The sequence below is a fragment of the Ovis aries genome, chromosome 23, assembly GCF_016772045.2.
Source record: "Ovis aries strain OAR_USU_Benz2616 breed Rambouillet chromosome 23, ARS-UI_Ramb_v3.0, whole genome shotgun sequence".
NCBI lineage: Eukaryota > Metazoa > Chordata > Mammalia > Artiodactyla > Bovidae > Ovis > Ovis aries.
In genome coordinates this window covers 38,558,202-38,579,528 of record NC_056076.1, presented here as the reverse complement: position 1 = coordinate 38,579,528, position 21,327 = coordinate 38,558,202, and the positions used below count along the sequence as shown (strand labels likewise).

General features: G+C 40.3%; 1 protein-coding gene across 4 annotated transcripts in view; it reads left to right on the top strand.

The window, feature by feature from the left end:
- Positions 1-21,327, top strand: part of DLGAP1 (DLG associated protein 1) — a 791,650-nt gene that overhangs the window by 267,926 nt on the left and 502,397 nt on the right. For all 4 annotated transcript variants that reach the window (XM_042239658.2, XM_027960728.3, XM_027960727.3 and 1 more), the window contains exon 3: positions 3,962-4,073. The gene's annotated coding sequence lies outside the window, so the exon portion shown is untranslated. The remainder of the gene's footprint in view (positions 1-3,961; positions 4,074-21,327) is intronic.

The window sequence follows — 21,327 nt, the reverse complement described above, 5'->3', positions numbered from 1 at the left end:
TCCATGTGAGGCCAGAAAGCCATCTGGAACCTTCCATTCCAGTATTGTATGTCCAAGGCCTACCTGAGAAGCACACTTAGTACTGACTTCTCAAAGTCAGTGTGGCCAAATTAGGCTCAACTTTTCCCCACAAAGCCTTCTCTAGTCGCTTTGTGTCCAACTCTTTGCAATTCCATGGATTATAGCCCACCAGGCTTCTCTGTCCATGGAATTCTCCAGGCAAGAATACTGGAGTGGGTTGCCATGCCCTCCTCCAGGGGATCTTCCTGACTAAGGGATTGAACCCATGTCTCTTGCATCTCCTGGATTGGCAGGCAGGTTCTTTGCCACTAACACCGCATGGGAAGTCCCTTCTCTAGCCACAGCCTTTCTCATCTAAGTGATGGTACTGCCCTCTTCCAATTGTGCAGGCTGAAAACCTTGAGGACAACATTGCCACCCTCTTTCCTTATCTCCTCCACCCGGTCCATAAGGAGATGCTCTTGACTCTCCTTCAGAAGAAGCCCAGCCTGGACCTGAGCCCTCCTGAGCAGCACCCCCTGAGTCTGAGCCGACATCTCTGTCCACGAAGATGATCTTTCCACCTGCCTCCACCCTAGCAGCCAGCCCTGTGGTCTCTTCCCATGCAGCAGCTAGAATAAGGTTGTAGAAACAGAACTAATATCAATTCTGAGCTCAACCTCCTGCAGTGACTCCCATTTCACTCTTAGAGTAAAAGCCAAAAAGCCTCAAGCTGCCTTTGATTTGCCCTCCCTCCTCCTCTGCCCACACAGTAGCCCCCCTGCTACCCCTTCATTCCTCTGCCTTTGATTCCCCCCTTCCCAGAGTCACTCCATTCCCACTGACCCTCTTGCAAGTCCAGGAACAGCCCCTGGGGACACTCCCACCTTCGGGCCTTAACCTTGGCCATTCCATCTGCTGAAACACCCTTCTCTTGCACATGACTAACTCCCTCACATCCTCCAAGGTATTGGTTACATGGCACCTTCTTACTGAGGTCCCCTTACCACCCGACAGTCAACAAAGGCCAGAGGTGAGGATTCAGTGACACACAATGAATAGTGGGCACCTTTGAAGGTTGAGGAAGGTGGTAGGATGCTGGGCAGATCCTAGAGAAAGGGGCCCAGCAAATGGCCTAAGTAGTTGACTCTCTAACAACCCAGTGGAGTAGTAGAAAGTTTGTTATTGAATCAAACAACTTAAGGTCAAATTTCTGTGTGTGTGTGTGTGTGTGTGTGTGTGTAGTAGTAGTAGTAGAAGAAGAAGAAAGTTTGCTATTGAATCAAACAACTGAAGGTCAAATTTCTGTGTGTGTGTGTGTGTGTGTTGGAGTAGTAGAAAGTTTGCTATTGAATCAAACAACTTAAGGTCAAATTTCAGTGTGTGTGTGTGTGAGAGAGAGAGTTTTGTTTACCTTTCCTTTGCTCTTGTTCTTTCTCAGATATAGAGACTAAATAGCTACTCAGTGACAGGGGGAAAAAAAAGCAGGAAGAAAAAAATTAAAAAGGGACTCTGGGAAAGGAAAAAAAAATACCAGAGAATCAGGAATTCTGCATTCTAATCTCAATTCTGTCACCAAAGGCCAATGCCTTGGGCAGGTCATTTCCTTGGTTTCAGTTTGTTCAGCTTTAGAATAAGGAGATTGGGCAAGAATCAGTAAGTTTCTCAACTTGATCAGGAGAATGAGCCAGGGAGCCTTTGCAAAATGCACATTTCCCTGAATCTACTCATGAACAGACTGATTTAATTAATCTTACATGAAATTCTGTAGTTTGTATTTTTTACCAGTTTTCCAGACAATTGTGATGATCAGCCACTCTGGAATCACTAGATTTGATGACATTTAAGACAACCTCCCAATGTTCCATTGTTTAAGATATTATCCCATTGTTTAAGATATTGTTCCATTGTTTAAGATATTAACAATATTCCATTGTTTACCTAAATATTCAAATCCAAAAATACCACAATTGTAATAAGATTGACTTTTATTGTGTATCTGGGTGTTTCTGTCAAAAATTGCATAATCTTTTCATTTTTTTCTACAGAAAATTAACAATGTCTAGCACAAAATAGTTTCTCAATATTTATGAATAAATAAGTGATCAGTTCCAAATGTTTAAAAAATTGATATTTTTAGTATCTCCTTGGGTAACCTATTTCTCATATGTAGGAAAAAAATTCAGAGTTCATCCGGTATCCTTCAACACTAAGAATACTTAGGAGAATAATCATATGTAAACCAAGACTCATAATGATAATTATACTTGAACATTTTTGATAATGGAAAACTATTTCCATCCTTTATACTATAGATGAATGAGATGCATGTGAAAGTATTCTATTCCCAAGGTGCTCTATGTACAATGAAAATATGTGATATTTTTGTGCTCCTATTGTCCTTGTTTTCAGCCACCCATGGCATCCTAATTCTCAACCTGTCAACTTTGCCAGCCTCACAGTCTTGCTGGGACAACTTCTGCAGAGAATTGTATTAGCCCTGAACTTTTTGAATGACCAATGTGATTTGTGGAAACAAATACAGTCTCATGAGTTTCAAAAGGGATTGAACTTGGAGGCAGAAATTCTGAGATGTCATTCTGCCTTTGTGTCTCTTAATAAAATTAGTCAAGCCCTGTCACCTATTCTGGCCTCTAGTTCCTCTTCTGTGAAGTGATTTCTCCATTTATTCAGACACTGTCATAGTGCCTCTGACATTATTTGAATGTGCTACCACAAGCCACAAAATCTATTGCTTGGAAGCAAACAGGAACAGAACTCTGTTGGTACCTTCATTTTTTCAACTCCAGTCATTTGTGCCTGTTAACACAAGTGCTTGCCTCCATGACTTTTCAGAAAGGACAAACATAGGTCAGCATAAAGCATGTGATATGACCATAATAGGTATCCCCCCTCCTCAAGTCTTGGCCCGATTAGAAGTTCCATTTTATCGCTTTCATGAGAAAATATTGTTCCTAGTTGGAGCTAATGGTTTGGTTTAGGCCTCAGCCAGTATCTGCTAGGGGCTTCCCAGGTGACTCAGTGATAAAGAATCTGCCTGCCAGGGCAGGAGGTGTGGTTCTATCCTTGAGTTGGGAAGATCCCCTGCAGAAGGAAGGGACTACCCACTCCAGTATTCTTGCCTGGAAAATTCCATGGACTGAGGAGCCTAGCAGGTTATGGTCCATGCGGTTGCAAAGAGTCAGATGTGACTGAGCACGCACAGCACCTAGATCTAGTAATACTCCTAGGAAGAGTCTGCCATGATTGATGTCCTCTTGTGATATCAAAGGAATTACCCTGGAAAGGATACTTGTTAACCCCCCCTTTTTTTTAAGTAACAGTTATTTAGTTGCTGCATTGTAAAACAAATATCGCACAGGAAGTGAACACAACCTTGTGTATAATATATCTTACAAAATGACATGACCAGTGCTTGCATTTGATTACTTTTTAAACAGAATATAGGCGTTAATGGTAGAAAGGTATTAATAGACGGTAGAGTAGCAAACCTATTTGTTATGGTGACATTATTTTGTATTTTTTAGGGTTGATTTTCTTTTGAAAAGCATAAAAGGAAAGTGTAGCATTGTGCGAGAACTCTGCCAGGCGAATTTTCTATGAAACGTTCTTCTCACATCATTGAATTTAATGGTTACCAGAGTCATTGTGATCTTAAGTAAGTTTTTGTTTCAGGGTAGTTACTGTACCCGAGCTTCCCTGGTGGTTCAGACTGTAAAGAATCTGCCTGCAATGTGGGAGACCCAGGTTTGATCCCTGGGTTGGGAAGATGCCCTGGAGAAGGAAATGGCAACACACTCCAGTATTCTTGCCTGGAGAATTCCATAGTCAGAAGAGCCTGGTCAACTGTAGTCCATGGGGTTGCAAAGAGTTGGACACAACTGAGTGACTTAAGAAACACACACACTGCATCTAATTACTGCATTTTGTTATATTTCAGAACAGTTGAGCATCACACACCAAAAGGCGCATCGGGTTAAAAAACCAAAGTTGTAGAGTTTGGATCTTTTCCTGCATTAGAAGCAAGAAAAATGGAAAATTGATCATCAAAGGTAAAACTATCTCCTTTTCCTTTAAATCATACATTCCTACAGCTTACTCTTCAGTCACCATGTGTGAAGCAGTTTTTTCTTTTATGATTGGGTGGTGAAGTTTAACAAACATATTTCTGGCTTATAATTCTAAGTGTACTAATATGCTGCTGACATAATCGTCTATTGTTTTAACTCCTTAATTGCCTGTTCAGAATTTGGACCAGATGTATTTTATATGTTTAATCTTCATTCTTGGTGTTGATCTAGAGTGGAAGAGCAGGGTGATGCATTTTTGTAAGTCTTTGGGCTAAAATGCTGCACTTTAGGTTAGGCATGGAATCATGGAAGTAGGGGATGCGGTATCAGCTTCTTTCTTCTTGGGAGTGTTGAACGGATTTGAATTTATCACCACAAACTGATCAACTTGATTTATGTGAGGTAAGAAAGACAATGGAAACACTTGAAGTAATGGTATGGTCTCCACTCCTTTCATTTTATTTTATTTTATTTTTAATGAAAGAGATTTCTTCTTATTATTTATATAATTTTGAGGGAAACTAGAAATTATCTTAAAGTTGATTGAACTACTCTCATCAATGTTAAAAACCGTCTGCCTTGGAACTGGAATATAGTTTTATGGTCTAAATGTTTTTTTTTTTTCTGTTTTACCTGAGATTTTTAAATGTATGTAAATTTTCCATTCTAATTGAAAAGTCTGTTCCAATTAGAAGAAATATTTATGGAACAATTACTGAACTCAAGGGTTTGTGCATTGTTCTATTCTCCTAAGAAACATAGGAAGTAGCTGTGAAAATACTGTTTAATAATCCCCATTTTGAAGATGTGGAAACGAGTCATATATATTCCATAACTTGCCTAAAGTCATTCAATTATATGGTGATATTAGGATATAGAACCTAACTTTGCCTAACCTAATTAGGCTGTCATACATCCCCTACCAAAGACTTTGAAGAAGTAGTTCTGTTTTTTTTTTTTTTTAATTTATTTATTTATTTTACTTTATTTTACTTTACAATACTGTATTGGTTTCGACATACATTGACCTGTAGTTTATGGAAAGAAAAATGAATGGTCTTGACAATGTGTGATATCAGATCTAAAGGGAATTGATATTGCCAAATATGTTAATAATTGATTGTCTTTGTTATGATTGCTTGCCTGGGACAACTACTTGAGCATGGTTATTTACTGGGGAGTTAATTCCAAGGATTGGGAGAGTGAATGGGGGATGGAACAAAGACCAAAATAAGAGCAAATGAATGAGTTCTCCAAAGTGGACATGGGAACGTGGTTCCCCTGGGACTTCCAAGAGAGTATGAGATTCCCCCCTGGAATTTCCACCTGAAGGATGTATAGCCAAAGGTTCACTCATTGGCTTTTTCCCCTTGTTTGTGGATTGCCCCTGGGTCATTAAATCCCCCACAGTGCTGAGCAGTGCTGGCACCGGTCACTTGTGGTGGACACTGTAAAGGCAAAGAGAATCTGAGTTGGTTCAGGACTGTCCATCTGTGCAGCCATGGCTGAAATCAGAGGTGGGCCAACAGGGTACAATGCAGGGACCAGGAGTGTCTATTGTAGTTCTTTTTACTTTATTTCCAATAGTCAAATAAATAACATAATCCTCCTAAATGAACCATTTCCAGGAAGAAAATGTCCTATGTTTTAAAGACATTGATGAGTGATATCCAAACGGCATAGAACCGAAAGGAACTCTGTTTCAAAACTTAACTTCTTATTCAATAAACTGTCCGTGTTCAGAGGTGAAAAGTACATCCTGGTCCATGTGTACTTTGGACATTATATAGTAAGATTTGAAGTATGACTGAAATATTGGAAAAGAGATATTGGAATCAGATTTTATAGTGCCTATACATACTATTCACTGTATATTGATTTCGTACAGGAAGGTGTCTGTGGATGCACAAAAATGTAATTACTGTCTTTCCTATTTGGAAATAGCCCATTAGCAGTGTCATTATTGGTGTGAAAAGCATGACTGTAATTATGCATGTCCGAGCATAAAACAACAAGGATGGTCAGCTGACAAAATAGATTTAACACATTAAAGTGAATAAGGGTTTGTTTGTTGGTTGGTTTTTGGCAATGAGGACATTCAGCAGATGAAAATAAAACAAGGTAAAGGCTGTGATTTGTTGTGACCTAGAAGATCCTTTGTTCAGAGGAGAGATGTTACCAGGGAACTCGAAGGAACAACTCTGCAGTCACATGAATAAGCAACATTTCAACTGATCAAATTAACATGCAGATTCCTAATGCAGGAAATGAAAATGGCAGAAGGGAAAGGGTGGCCAGAAGAGGCAGGGCAGGGGGACCAGGAAAACAGTGACAGGTGGCAAGACAGAAATCCCCAAAGTGGACGGAATGAAACTGCAGAAATAAGAGAATCCCACAGCAGTGGAGAGATGCCTCTTAGAGCAGACCTCATCTTGAGCCCAGGATGCAGACTGAACAAACGGTCTCCGTTCAGCTGAGGCCTGATAAATCCCTGGGTCATCACAGAAAGAATCAATTAATGTGTCTTCTCACCTAAATAGCACAGTTGTCTCCTTTGTCTTCCTCTCTGTGGTCTCATTAGATTCCAGGGCCTCCTGAATAAAAGCTCTGATCACATCTGCTCTTTGCTCAGAAAATATTCCCTTATTTACCAAGTCATCATTGTCCAAACTTCTTAATCAGATATTTAAAACCTGCCACTCTGTTTTCAGGCTTAACTTTCTTATTCCTCGATGCCACTCAATGTCTAGACCATTGATTAGTACTGCAAATTCTGTGATGTATCCAGTCTTCGAAGTGATTTGGGTGCATTTGGGTTCTCAAACATAGGTGAGTCTAGGACCGGACCCAAGAATTTGCTTCGTTAAAATGTTCCCAGGCTGTGTCACTATTGCTGGTCTAGGAACCTTACTTTGAGAATCACTCTGGAAAAACAAACGATCCAGGCTGGCACTATGGTTTCTACATTGCAGTTTAAATCAAAGACTGATTGCAGTAAAAGGGCTCCTTGCCAGCATCACCATTGTTGTACTGTGTACTAGATTAAGAACAGAGTCTTTCTCCTGGTCAAATACCATCTTAGTGTCATAAAATCCCCCACAGTAAGCTTCTTGATACATTTCTATATCCCCTGCTGTGTTATAGGCTTACAAATGTTTATTGGATGGATGGATGGATGGAATGAAAGGAGGAGGAGAAGGAGAGAAGAACAGACAGACAGGTTTGGCAAGCAAGCGTTGATTTCAGCAAGAAACTTGATGCCTACAAAGAAATTGCTGTGGTAAATGTCATTAGGGAAAGACTAATTACCATCACACGAAAACCTCCTTATTGTATAAGAACATACTCCGTATTTCAGGCATTTGATTAGGTGGAATAACTATGGAGTCAGAGCCTGAGCATCTGGGTATCAATAGTATTGTGCTCAGTAATAAGCAGAGTCTTTCACAAAAGACTTTCGCTGTTTGATTGAGTTCAGCAGAGGAGAGATGTCATTTCTATCAAGACAAATTGTGCATTTTACTTTATAAAAGAGCCACTGGCTATGTGCAAGCAGGAAATCACATCTGTTTAATGAATTCCTTTGCAAATGTCTCTTCCTTGAGTTTAAATTTTGCAGCTGCAGCATCATTTGAACGTTTATTCACATTTCGGACAATTGTGCTTTCTGGGTTTTTGCTTTTGTGCGTTCAGATGTGTTCGTGTATCACTGTTGCAAATTCTTTCTCTACATCTTTCATCTGCGCACATCATCCCGTGATTGGCTTGTAAATTTACCCTACTTTTCTTACTAAAATAACTGTTCCTGCTGTCTGCTTTCTGCCTGCTCTTTGATTTAGTCCTGAAATTGGGCTCAAGGCCTACTTTTAGAGCTCAGCGTGAAATTTATTCTGTATGTTTTTAAACCAGGTTCCTACTTGTTTCTTTCTGTTATAGGTTCTGTGTTGGCACCAACTTCAAAATGCGCCCTTGAAAGAGGCTGTTATAATTATGTATCAGCATAAATAATAACAATGAATGAAAACAGGAATCTTGAAAATTTATTTTAAGAATTGATTCCATCATTTACTTTAATGGTAGAAAATTAAAACAGTCAGCTGCTGCTACGGCATAACTGGTGGTAAGCTTCGAGGAAAGGACTAGTTCCAACCTTGTTGTTACCTTGATGTGAGTCCTTGGCTGAGCCCTCAGGCCTCAGCTACCTCCATTATAAAAAGAAAGATTTAGGATAAATGTCACTAAGGGGTTCATTCTGGTTCCTTAGCTTGTAATGTCAAGATGCAGGTCATATGAAATGCTGCTTAAAATCAGGTGTGAGAATATGAGTGAGTCAGTTCATCAACTAATACGATAACCTTTGGAGGGCTTCCCTGATGGCTCAGAGGATAAAGCGTCTGCCTGCAGTGCAGGAGACCCAGGTTCGATCCCTGGGTTGGGAAGATCCCCTGGAGAAGGAAATGGCAACCCACTCCAGTATTCTTGCCTGGAGAATCCCATGGGCAGAGGAGCCTGAGCGGGCTACAGTCCATGGGGTCGCAAAGAGTTGGACACGACTAAGTGACTTCACTTCACTTCACTTTGGAGGTAAAGTTGAAAGAACATGGTTTAGGGTGCAGAAAGATCTGTGTTCAAAACTCAGCTCTTCCGCATATTAACAGCATGAGCTTGGAGAACTGACTGCACCCTTTGGTGTGCCTCAATTTCTTCATCTGTAAAATAGGGACAGTGTAGTCATCATCTGCCAGGTAGCTTTAAAAACGGGATAATCTGAAGAATGTCCAGCACTTACCAACTGAGCACAGTGAGCTCTAAGGACCTCTCCAGGCCTCTAAGCCAGCTGGAGCCTACCCCATGGTTTTAGAGGTTAGTGGAAATTCCATTCTTCTTCTCCACTATAATTCTACAATGCTAAGAAATTTATATCTGTGGCTCTAAAAGATGAACTCTGTTTGGAAAATCTACCTGTAATTTAGTCATCTGAAACCTGGCAAGACAAATAGGAAAATTTAGCAGTAGATTTTCAGCTTGACAGGATATCTGGTTCCATACATTGTGAGTAATTTATACGGAGCAAGCAAGGCCCTTTTCATCAAGACTGACTCCTTCAGTGTCAAAGCTTAAGGTTTGCAAATTGCATTCTGACTCTGACTTTGTTATGTGGCCACAGTTTGGGCAGAAATGAAAGCCTCTTTAAGACTTTGGTTTAGCCTGAATAAATGTTTCTGTGCTCTTGATTTATATCTGATTCCAGTAAGTTCAAAGGTATGCCTTACTTTTTTCTTTCTTGTCCTCTGAAAATTTATGTTTATGGCTAATTTGTACCCAGATAAATTATATTTGGGGCAAAGATGATTTGTTTATTATAGGATCCATGCAACTATTGAATATTTTTCCGCTCTTTTCATTAATTAATTTTTTGAGGTTGAAGTGTCACTTTGATACTGGTTAACCTCAGTCCTTTCTCAGCAGAAATTAAGAACTTCCTCCTTAATAGGAATAGATCAATAAAGTTTTGGTGGACGATTTCATCAATCTTAGCAGAGGGTTTAACCCTGTGGGCTTCTTTACTCTTTCAATATTTTATAAATCCTCTGCAAGTTAATGTCTTTTGAGATAAAGCTTACTATATTTTATTCCTCTATGCTTTTTCATGAGAAATGATTTAGAGCCAGGAACTGCTGGTGCTGTTTGAGTACATTGATTACTTTAGACACCTATAGATAACTAAAATCTAATTGTGGGTTGTTGTGTTTATTTGTCATGTCTCTGAGACATATCACTGTGAAGATGAAAATCATACTGATGAGGCTGTTTTGAGCTCTGGGTGATAGATATATATATGTGTCAGCATACCACCTACTCACAGTGTGTGGTGATGGTCGTGGTGGAGATGATGGTGTGGTGTTGTCTAGTTAGCAACGCAGTCATCCACACTAGTGTATTTAATTTCTACATAAATCAATTATTACCAAAATTGGCCTTTTCTATTAAAAGATCTATTAAGTACCATCTGAAGGACACATGTGCTCCATTGTATGATAGAATCATTTCTTTGTAAAGCAGAGTATAATAGAATTTATCACAGCTCACATCTTTTTTTAGTATTTGTTGACATTTTTAAAATCCCCAAGGACAGCATTTACTCTGTAGTAAAAGGGTTGGACTGTAAAGAAGGCTGAGTGCAGAAGAATTGATGCTTTTGAATTGTGGTGCTGGAGAAAGACCCTTGAAAGTCGCTTAGACAACAAGGAGATCAAACCAGTCAATCCTAAAGAAAATCAACCCTGAATATTCATTGGAAAGACTGATGCTGAAGCTCTAATACTTTGGCCACCTGATGTGAAGAGTTGCCTCACTGGAAAAGACCCCAGTGGTGGAAAAGATTGAAGGCAGGAGAAGGGGGCAACAGAGGATGAGATGGTTGGATGGCATCACCGACTCAGTGAACCTAAGTCTGAGCAAACTCCAAGAGATGGTGGACAGGGAAGCCTGGCAGGCTATATAGTCCATGGGGTTGCAGAGAGTCAGACACAACTGAGCAACTGAACAACAAAAAGATGCAGCTTGATGAGAGTTATAAGGGAAAAAAACAAAATGCATATTGGCAAGGTTTCTTTCATTCCTGCTGTAATCTCATAATGTGCTAGAAATTTTCATCTAAAATATTTACTTAAAGCTAAATTTAGGGAAAAGATGATCCCACTTAAAACAACCAACATGAGTGCAGGGATTTTACTTGCCATTCCACTATGATCTGGGAATTATAAATCATGTCAAGTACGAATTTGACAAAATAGCTGTAGTGATACACAATTTATTTCTCTCTGGCATGTCAAATATTTGAGGTCTTTGTATCTGTTTATGATTAAAAATATAATAGCAAACATATGTCAGACACTTAGATTTTTACCTGTACAAGGGGGACATAATTTTATATCTACCCTTTTAGGCTCCTTGACTTGGCCTGAGACTTAAGTTGATGTAAGATAAGTGAAAAGAAAGTTGCATAAATGAATTCAGTAAAAGTTTTTTGTGACTTAAATGTCTTCATAAGAAAATAAAGATGAAAAGAAGTAGCGGAATCTAAGTGTTTATATACTAAGTTGAACAAAGGGATAGAATTGTGGAAACATAACTAAAATATACAGGTGGCCTAAAGGAAGATAAGAGTTATTTTAACAAGGTGTCTTTGTATAGAATTCTCTTATCCTTCATGCCCTGTCTCTGGTAATAATGATGTTTTCCCCCTGTACAGGGAGGGTATCTTTCACATGGGAGTTTTATCTTCTGCTTTTAGGAAGTGAAGGGACCTCAGAACACCACCTCTCCTCATGCCTACTGTTTTTCAAGTGGCTTTGACTCAATAATCCTTATGCCAAAGTGACATATTTACCTTCCAGGCATTGTTTTGAGCCCTTTATCTGAGACCTCACTTAATCCTGACTCTAACCTATGAGAACATTTTATACAACTTCAGGGAGAAATTGACAAATCCACCATCATGGAAATAGATTTCAAACTATGTTTCTTCTTGTTATAGGAAACTCATAAAAATCTCACCGAAGACACAGAAGATATGAACACACACTAAGAGACTTCATTTAATGGCCATAAATGGACTTTTAAAATCAGCAGTTAGAGAATACCAGTTCTTCTTCAGTTCTTATATAATATTTAAAAATTACTGGGCCATAAGCCAAGACCGAGGCTTCCCAGGTGGTTCAGTGGTAAAGAATCTACCTGCAGGGCAGGAGATATGGGTTCAATCTCTGGGTCGGAAAGATCCCCTGGAGAAGGAAATGGCAACCCACTCTAGTATTCTTGCCTGGAGAATTCCATAGACAGAGGAGGCTGATGGGTTGCATGCAGTCCATGGGGTTGCAAGAGTTAGACCCAACTTAGCGACTGGATAACGACAAACCAAGATGGAAATGTACTCTGCATTTCACAGACGAAGAAACTGAGGCACGAGGAAACTCAAGAACTTGGCAAAGAACACAGAACTAGTACGTGGCAGAGCAGGACGCGGGCTCAGGGCAGGCAGAGCCGCCTGACTCCTGCATTAGCTGCCGCACCACATTGTCCTGCAGGTGAAGAGCAGAGAGCTGGCCTTTAAGAGATTGTTTAAATTTATATAAAGGCCAAGAGGGCTGGGATTACCCCAGTCTTTTAGATTACATTTGAAAGCAAGGATGTGCCTGATTTGAGGTCAACCAGTTAAGAGTGATAGTGACACTAGATTTAGGAGAAAATTCACACCATAAATTATTTGCAGGCACACATGCCTACATACAAATACATAGGCATATTGCGCTGGGGGGGTGTGCGCTCGGTCATGCCCAACTCTTCACGACCCCATGGACTGTAGGCTGCCAGGCTCTTCTGTCCATGGGATTTCCCAGGCAAGAATACTGGAGTGGATTGCCATTTCCTTCTCCAGGGGATCTTCCCCACTCAGGGATGGAAGCTATGTCTCATGTATCTCTTGCATTGGCAGGCCAGAGTCTTTACCAACGGCGTGACTTGGGAACCCACTACCATAAATTAAAGTAGATTAGATTTAAGTAGTTGCTAAGTGTTTAAATAGCAAAAGCAAAGCAAGAATGACATCGATTGAGTTATTACTGTAAATTCGTTCTCGTTAATAACCCATCCCTGAATTATTGGTCATGTTTAGATTCCTGTGTGTGAAACAGGACATTTCACTGATGTTTCATGGTCACGTCAAACTCATTATTTTCACTACTCAACCCGTGAATGCCCTCTTCCATCTGTTCCTCCCTGCTCTGCGGCTCTCTGTCCCCATCTATGTCACCATGACCCACACACCCTCTTGCTTAAGCTGGAAACCTGGGAGTCATCTGTGAAATCACTTCCTCCCACCACTTTTGGAAAATTTAAATGAATTTGTTGAATGAAGATCTATATTACCCATCTAATATGTGAATGTCCAGCTGGTCGGTTGATTACAGTCAGAGTGTGGTGATGAGACATTATACTCTGGTGTTTTCTCACGTGTTTGGGTTTCTGGCCACACTATTCCATCCCCATGTATGGGTTTATGTTTTTGCATTTTGTTAGTGGTGGTGTGTTGTTGGTGTTCTGTGTAATACATGCAGGGAGCATCCACTGTAGAACAGCTGAGAGATTCTCTCCTCTCCATGAAGGCATTAGATTTGTTGAAAGTTACCGCGTAAGGCCTTTGGCACACACAGATCTCAGCAGTATTGCCCTCTTTAATTATGTCCCCCAGGAAAAAATAATCACTTCCCTGGCAAGGCAGCTTTCCTAATCAAAGACTTCCTGGGCCTTGAGTAATAAGAAACTCAAAAGTTTCTATAGTGGGGCTTAATTGGGCATGTATTTTAATCTCCTAGGAAGATGAAGAAACTCTAAATGTTACATATAAGAAAATATTTCATGAGGGATACATGGATGGTTTCATATATTTTGTTCTATTTTTATTTAAGAGAAGTTACTGGCAAAATAATGTGTGCATTAGTATTAAAAAGTTTGAGTAATGTATCTTCCTTGTAAATTACTGCTTCTTTCCCGATCATTTTATTGTCATTATTTTTCACTTGAACCTTTTTCTAGGTGTGAGAAATTTTGCTTAGTTAGCATATGAAGGAAGGTGCCTCAGGCAGGTAGACTGAAGACCTGAGTCCCAGTAGGATTTTAACAGTAAGAGGAACCATGCCCCCTAACCTCCCAAACCAGGGAGACAGTTACCAGAAAAAAAAAGAGAATTATAGATTGAACTGCAAGGGAAGGCCCTCATGTAGGGGGCAGAAGAAGAAATTAGCTGGGAAGTTAAAATTAGCTAGACAGTGGTTAAAGCAGTTAAAAATGGATTTTATTCAGGACTATTGCAGTAGGGACAGACAGACCTCAGTAACGAATTGGTTTCAATTCCAAATAAATTATGGACTAGTGGGAACTTGTGCTTAAATAAAGTATGGGCAAGTATGGGCTTCCGTTGTGGCTCAGCTGGTAGAGAGTCCACCTGCAACGTGGGAGACCTGGGTTCGATCCCTGGGCTGGGAAGATCTTCTGGAGAAGGGAAAGGCTACCCACTCTAGTATTCTGTCCTGGAGAATTTACAGTCCATGGGATTGCAGAGAGTCAGACACGACTGAGGGACTTCCACTTAACAAAAACAAGGGACTTATAAGTAAGAAGCAGATGGGAGTCAGTTCAGTTCAGTTCAGTCGCTCAGTCGTGTCTGACTCTTTGCGACCCCATGAATCACAGCACACCAGGCCTCTCTGTCCATCACAAACTCCCAGAGTTCACTCAGATTCATGTCCGAGTCAGTGATGCCATCCAGCCATCTCATCCTCTGTTATCCCCTTCTTCTCCTGCCCCTAATCCCTCCCAGCATCAGAGTCTTTTCCAATGAGTCAACTCTTCGCATGAGGTGGCCAAAGTACTGGAGTTTCAGCTTCAGCATCATTCCTTCCAAAGAAATCCCAGGGCTGATCTCCTTCAGAATGGACTGGTTGGATCTCCTTGCATTCCAAGGGGATCTCAAGAGTCTTCTCCAACACCACAGTTCAAAAGCATCAATTCTTCAGCGCTCAGCCTTCTTCACAGTCCAACTCTCACATCTATACATGACCACAGGAAAAACCATAGCCTTGACTAGACGGACCTTAGTTGGCAAAGTAATGTCTCTGCTTTTGAATATGCTATCTAGGTTGGCCATAACTTTTCTTCCAAGGAGTAAGCGTCTTTTAATTTCATGGCTGCAATCACCATCTGCAGTGATTTTGGAGCCCCCCAAAATAGTCTGCCACTGTTTCTCCATCTATTTCCCATGAAGTGATGGAACCGGATGCCATGATCTTCTTTTTCTGAATCAAGAGGCTTTTTAGTTCCTCTTCACTTTCTGCCATAAGGGTGGTGTCATCTGTGTAACTGAGGTTATTGATATTTCTCCTGGATGGAAATTACTAAGAGGAAACATCAGGAGCAAGGGAAGATTCTGGTTAAACAGGCCTGATAGGATTCTTGCTAAAGGCAGACCAGGGTGACCAGATTTCAAAGGTGGAGGGTGAAGAATTTGATCCGATCACAAGGCAATCAGTTACGGAAGGTGGGATATTCTGACTAAACTGACTTAGCAGAATTCTTGCTACAAGTGGGTGATGCAAGCCCAATGAGGATGAGCCTAAGGGGGAAGGCCTCGAGGCTTCAAGGAGATGGACTCCTTAGTCACAGCGAGAGTATTGGTCAGAGGAGGCAAAGAGAGCCAGGAGAACAGCGTTGTGTTTTGTCAGGACAGTGAAAAAGAAAGTTTCGGGATTCAGCCTAGCAAATGTAACTTGATCATGTCCTAATTCTGAATAGAGTGATTTCTTTCAAATAGATTGACATGTCTGCTTATATTGATATGTTTTATTGCATGAAAAAAAAGTGAACTCCTAGATAACAGGACTGATTTTTTCCCCCCATGCGTTTGGATCCCTCATATGACTGAAGCAACTTAGCAGCAGTAGCAGTACCTCATAATACAAAGTGTATTGCATTACATAAAAGCAAATAAAAGTACTTGCTTTATTTATCTTAACAGGTCTTTATTTTATGTTGCGGGCAGACCGCAGGTATTAGAGGTTTCATTCCAGACCACCACAATAAAGAAAATAGTGTAAAAAAGTGAGTCACAGGAGGTTTTTGGTATTCCAGTACATATAAAAGATACATGCACTGTACTGTACTCTAGTAAGTATGCAATAGCATTGCTGCTGCTGCTAAGTCGCTTCAGTCGTGTCCGACTCTGTGCGACCCCATAGATGGCAGCCCACCAGGCTCCCCCGTCCCTGGGATTCTCCAGGCAAGAACACTGGAGTGGGTTGCCATTTCCTTCTCCAATGCGTGAAAGTGAAGTCGCTCAGTCCTGTCCGACTCCCAGCGACCCCATGGACCGCATCCCACCACGCTCCTCCATTCATAGGATTTTCCATCGCATTAGGTCTTAAGAAAAAGTACCTACCTTAATAAAGATATACTTTATTGCTAAAAAAAGGTTAATCATCATTTGAGCTTTGAGCAAGTTGTAGCAGCAATATCAAAAATTGCTGACCTCAGATCAACCTAACAAATGTTAATAATAATGAAAATGTTAGAAATATTATGAGAATTACTAGTGTGACACAGAGACCCCAAGTGAGCAAATGCTGTTGGAAAAACAATGCCAGTAGACTTGCTCAACTCAGGTTGGCACAGACCTTCAATATGTAAAACAAATAAATAAATTCAATATCTGGGAAGTGCATTAAAGTCAAACACAGCAAGACAACAAAAAGGTCTGCCTGTATTTATATCATTTTGAATGCAAGATACTTTAGAGTAAGATTTTAAGGGAATACTTTTTGCCAGAAATTAGTATAATGCCAGACTCTCTAGGAAGGCCATTTTTGCCCTGGAATTATGTGATGTTTGTATGCTCGATCACTATTAGACCTGGTAGAATGAAAATAGAGGTGGAAATAATATTATCAACTTTTATGGAAACTTGAGCAGGTAGCAGGCTCTATGTCATTCACTTTATAGACTGTATTATTTTATTCTCCTCATACCCTATGAAGTGGGTATTATTTTTAACACCATTTTGCTAATAAGCACGAAAGTCACAGAAAAGTTAATTATATTCCCCAAGGTCACACACCTAGTCAGTGGCAGAGCTGGAATTTGAACAGTGACACCATGATGCAGAGTCTGTGTTCACTCCCTCAATTAAGAAGTATTTTTATGTTGATGTTTGGCAGAAACCAACAAAATTCTGTAAAATAATTTTCCTTCAATTAAAAAATAAATTTTTAAAAACCAAAAAAACAAAAGCAAATCAAAAAAAGAAAAAGTATTTGTATACCCTAGACCAGGATCCCCAACCTCTGGGATCAATATCTGATGATCTGAGGTGGAGTTGATGTAATAATACTAGAAATAAAGTGCACAGTAAATGTAATACACTTAAATCATCCCAAAACCATCTCCCCACTCCAGTCCATGAAAAATCTGTCCTGGGTGTCATAAAGGTTGGCGATCATTGCCCACCTACTATATCAGTGTTGATTTCAGGTTCTAATAGATGGTCAGTGAATATGTTCTTATGATGGTGGGAGGTATGACTGAGGGTATTCGCTAGCTGATGTATAAAAGTAGAATTATTACTTAGTGACGGTTGACTCATTTCAGTGGAAAAAAATGCATTGTCTAAAGTAATCATTTTTAGTTTTCAGATTTTACATGCTGTACTGATTCATCTGCAATTAAAAGGAGGCAATTGCAAAGTGACTAGGAAATAGTCAATTATTGTTTGAAATGCCAAGCTTCAGAAATTAGCATTCTAGAATTTGCACAAATGTTAAGCCAGGAAAAAGAAGTTATAAAACACCATTTCAACTGCTGTTTGAAATTCTGCCATATATTAGTAATTGTATTATAATTTAAGTTTTGGAATCATAGGATTTTAGAGCTGGCTCAGAGCATTGGGATCCTCTGTGCCAACTTTGTACTTGATGCCAGAAATGTTCACACCCATTTGAAAAGTAAGACGTTTGACAAGTATTCCTCTAACATTGATGTAAAGTCGATAGAAACAGCGGATTTTTTTTTATGCTATGACATAACTTTGTATGTTTGGCTAGTAGAATATTAGAATATTTAGCCAGTCCAGTCCAGCAGGATCTCTTTGTCATTCTTTCCTGGGACTTTCCCATGCCACCATCTGGCCTTTGGAGAAAAAAAACTTGCCACCTTCTGCCTAATTATTGCAACTGTTTCTGTGTTTTATTCTTAAATCTCATTATTTCTTCTTTCATTTGTCATGTGGAATAAAATGATTGTGACAGAGTAAACAGTATAAACACAAAGACCCTACTTACGGTTCCCACAGTGTCTAGTTAGTAATTCTCTCATGCACGAGTGCACGCACGCACGCACACACACACACACACACACACACACACACACACACATTGAAGCTGGTAAACTGAACACAATCTGAATGTTTCCAGTCGCCCTAAGATACAAAAAGTTGTATAATGTATTTCTGAGAAGAATATAATAATGTCATCTATGGTCATTTAAAAGCATAATTTATTAGTAGCCCATATGTTTGTGACTATCATTTTTGCCAGAATCAGATGCAAATAGTCCCTTCTTCAGTAAATCCTTCCCCACATGGCCCCTGCTCTCTCGTCACCCTTTCTTCTGATCCCTGCCATTGGTTCCCTCTCTGTCAACCAAGGGGGACAGTTTCCTCATAGGTTTTTCCGAAGGTCAGCTACTTGCCACTCCTGCCCAGACGCTCCCTGGTCTTTTTCCTGCTTCAGGTGACCTCCTTGAGGTCTCTGTTAAGATGTCTCAGCATTCCCTAACCACCCTTTAATGTCTACATCAGCTCCTGTTTTGTTGACATTGGTGACACTCGTTGCAATATGCAGTCTGCCCACTGTCCGCGTTTGTGTTGTATGTTTGCACGTGTGTGCATGTGTACAGCGGTCATACCTGTCTATTCTACTGGAATATAAACTTCCTAAAGTCAAGGACAGAATCTGTCTTATTCACCACTGTTTTTCTAGTTTCTAATATAGAAGGCGCTCAATCAAGAAATATCAAATAAATGAATGTCCTACAATTAGAAGTGTTGAAATAGAGATATTAAGGCACATTCAAAGATCATTGGGATCTTTACCCATTTTTGCTGCTGCCAATTATGTATTCACTTATTAATTGATCACTTATCATTGAATAATCATTGTTTTAGGTGTCATCTGTGTTCTTAATGTCCTTTTGTTCAGGAGCAGTGATGTGGGTGTATTTGTATGTGTGATGCCTCTGGAATTTATTTTAAAAATTGGGGAAATAAAGAATAATTGTCCCTGTAACTGAGAAAGGATTTTAGATGACATGGAACTTTAAGAACAGCATGAAAGACCAAAAGAGAGGAAAGGCATTTAATGTTCTTGTAATTGAGATCAAATGGACTCCAATAGTTGAAATCCCAATGTTGAAGAATGTTTAGACATGATAGAAAGGCATGTGAATCATGATGTGATTACACTTTGCCAAGCAGATATGATGAGACATCTGTTTAAAATGCGCTAGACAGTGCCCAGAATGTCCTATTCAGTTATGTAATAAATAGTTCAGGATGGTACTGATCTTGTTGTATCATTAATTGTTGCAAATAATTGTTTACCTGGTGGTCATTTGGAAACATGATTTTATAGATTATTATATCATCTCCTCCAATAACCATTTCAGAAAGAAATTATTTGCCTAAGGAATCATACCTATTCTGGAATTCCCATAGACTGAATCTCATAGTCCTGACATATTTCATTGAGCCAGTGTCAGAGTTGGCAGGGAGTAGAGTGGTCAGAGGCAATTTAAAATGATCCAAACCTTCCCACTGATCCATCTTCACTTCCTGTGAGCCACATGTCTCAGGGGAGCCTGCAGTATCCTTGTAATCAGGAGACCTGTGCACTTGTAAGGTTACATATTGACGTGTATGGGTGATGGACCAGGGTACCTGACACCTCTCATCCCAGGATGCACCAGTATTTCCTGCTGTCTTCTTTATGCTTAGGGAAAAGAACAAGAGTCAACCAGTGAGGCCTCTTGAGATTTTTAATAGCACTTACAAGCGACTTCCCTGGTAGTTCAGACAGTAAACAGTCTGCCTGCAATGCGGGACACCAGGGTTTGATCTCTGGCTTGGGAAGGGCCCCAGGAGAAGGAAATGACAACCCACTCCAATATTCTTGCCTGGAGAATTCCATGGACATAGGAGCTTGATGGCCTACAGTCCATGGGGTCACAAAGGGTCAGACGTGACTGAGTGACTGACACAAGAGCCAGGCTGCTGAGATTTTATTTACTGCAGATAGTCCTCTTTTTGCCCACTGCATGCTTGCCCAGCCCATACATTCAGTAGCTCTAAAGGCTCTTCCTTTCTTCATGCCCTCATTTCCCTGTCAGTGTCTCTTTCTATGGAACTTATCAAAAGCACATCTTCATTTCTTGTAATGTGTGTAATGAGCTGTGATCTAGCCATCACATTACAGCAGCCCTTCTATATGGTTTTGCTAATTGGGTTTGGATGGCACAGTTCTGCTATGGAATGGTCTTTGACAACAAGTATCTCTCCATCCCCTTCCCCGTGCTGAGGCAGGAAACTTCTGATGCCTTAGGCTCTTGAATTATTCTGAATGTTCAGTTCAGTTCAGTTGCTCAGTCGTGTCCGACTCTTTGCAACCCCATGAATCGCAGCACACGGGCCTCCCTGTCCATCACCAACTCCCGGAGTTCACTCAGACTCATGTCCATCGAGTCTGTGATGCCACCCAGCCACCTCATCCTCTGTCGTCCCCTTCTCCTCCTGCCCCCAATCCCTCCCAGTATCAGGGTCTTTTCCAATGAGTCAACTCTTCGCATGAGGTGACCAAAGTATTGGAGTCAGATTTAGCATGTCCTTCCAATGAACGCCCAGGACTAATCTCCTTTAGGATGGACTGGTTGGACCTCCTTGCAGTCCAAGGGACTCTCAAGAGTCTTCTCCAACACCACAGTTCAAAAACATCAATTCTTCGGTGCTCAGCTTTCTTCACAGTCCAACTCTTACATCTGTACATGACCACTGGAAAAACCATAGCCTTGACTCGATGGACCTTTGTTGGCAAAGTAATGTGTCTGCTTTTTAATATGCTATCTAGGTTGGTCATAACTGTTCTTCCAAGGAGTAAGTGAATATAGCCTTCATTTATTCTGGAATATCAAGTATAACCTTTAAATGAAAAATTTGCAAGCATTTTGGGAAAACTCAGAAGACTTATGTACAGTTTTTACCACCACTTAGCAGTTCCGTAGGTCATTGGCGCACCATCATCTTCCATCGCCTGAAATGTCACTTTGAAAGTCAACAGATCTTGCATTTGTTTCTGGCATCACCATCAACTGAGCTTGACCTCGGGCATATATTTTGTCCTCCACTTCAGTAAATGGCCACAGAGCTTTGGGGAATTAACTTGGATTTTTGCTGATGTCACATTCTGTTTTCATGCTTCTTAATGCAATATTATCTTTTAAGGATTTGCTTTTCTTTGTAAGTACTCAGCCTTGTCTCTGTTCCCATGCCTTTCTGCTCTGCTCATTTGAATGACATGAGACTGTAAAGCATTTAGAAAACAAAGTGACATAAATGGGAAGTAGTTATAGTCATTCT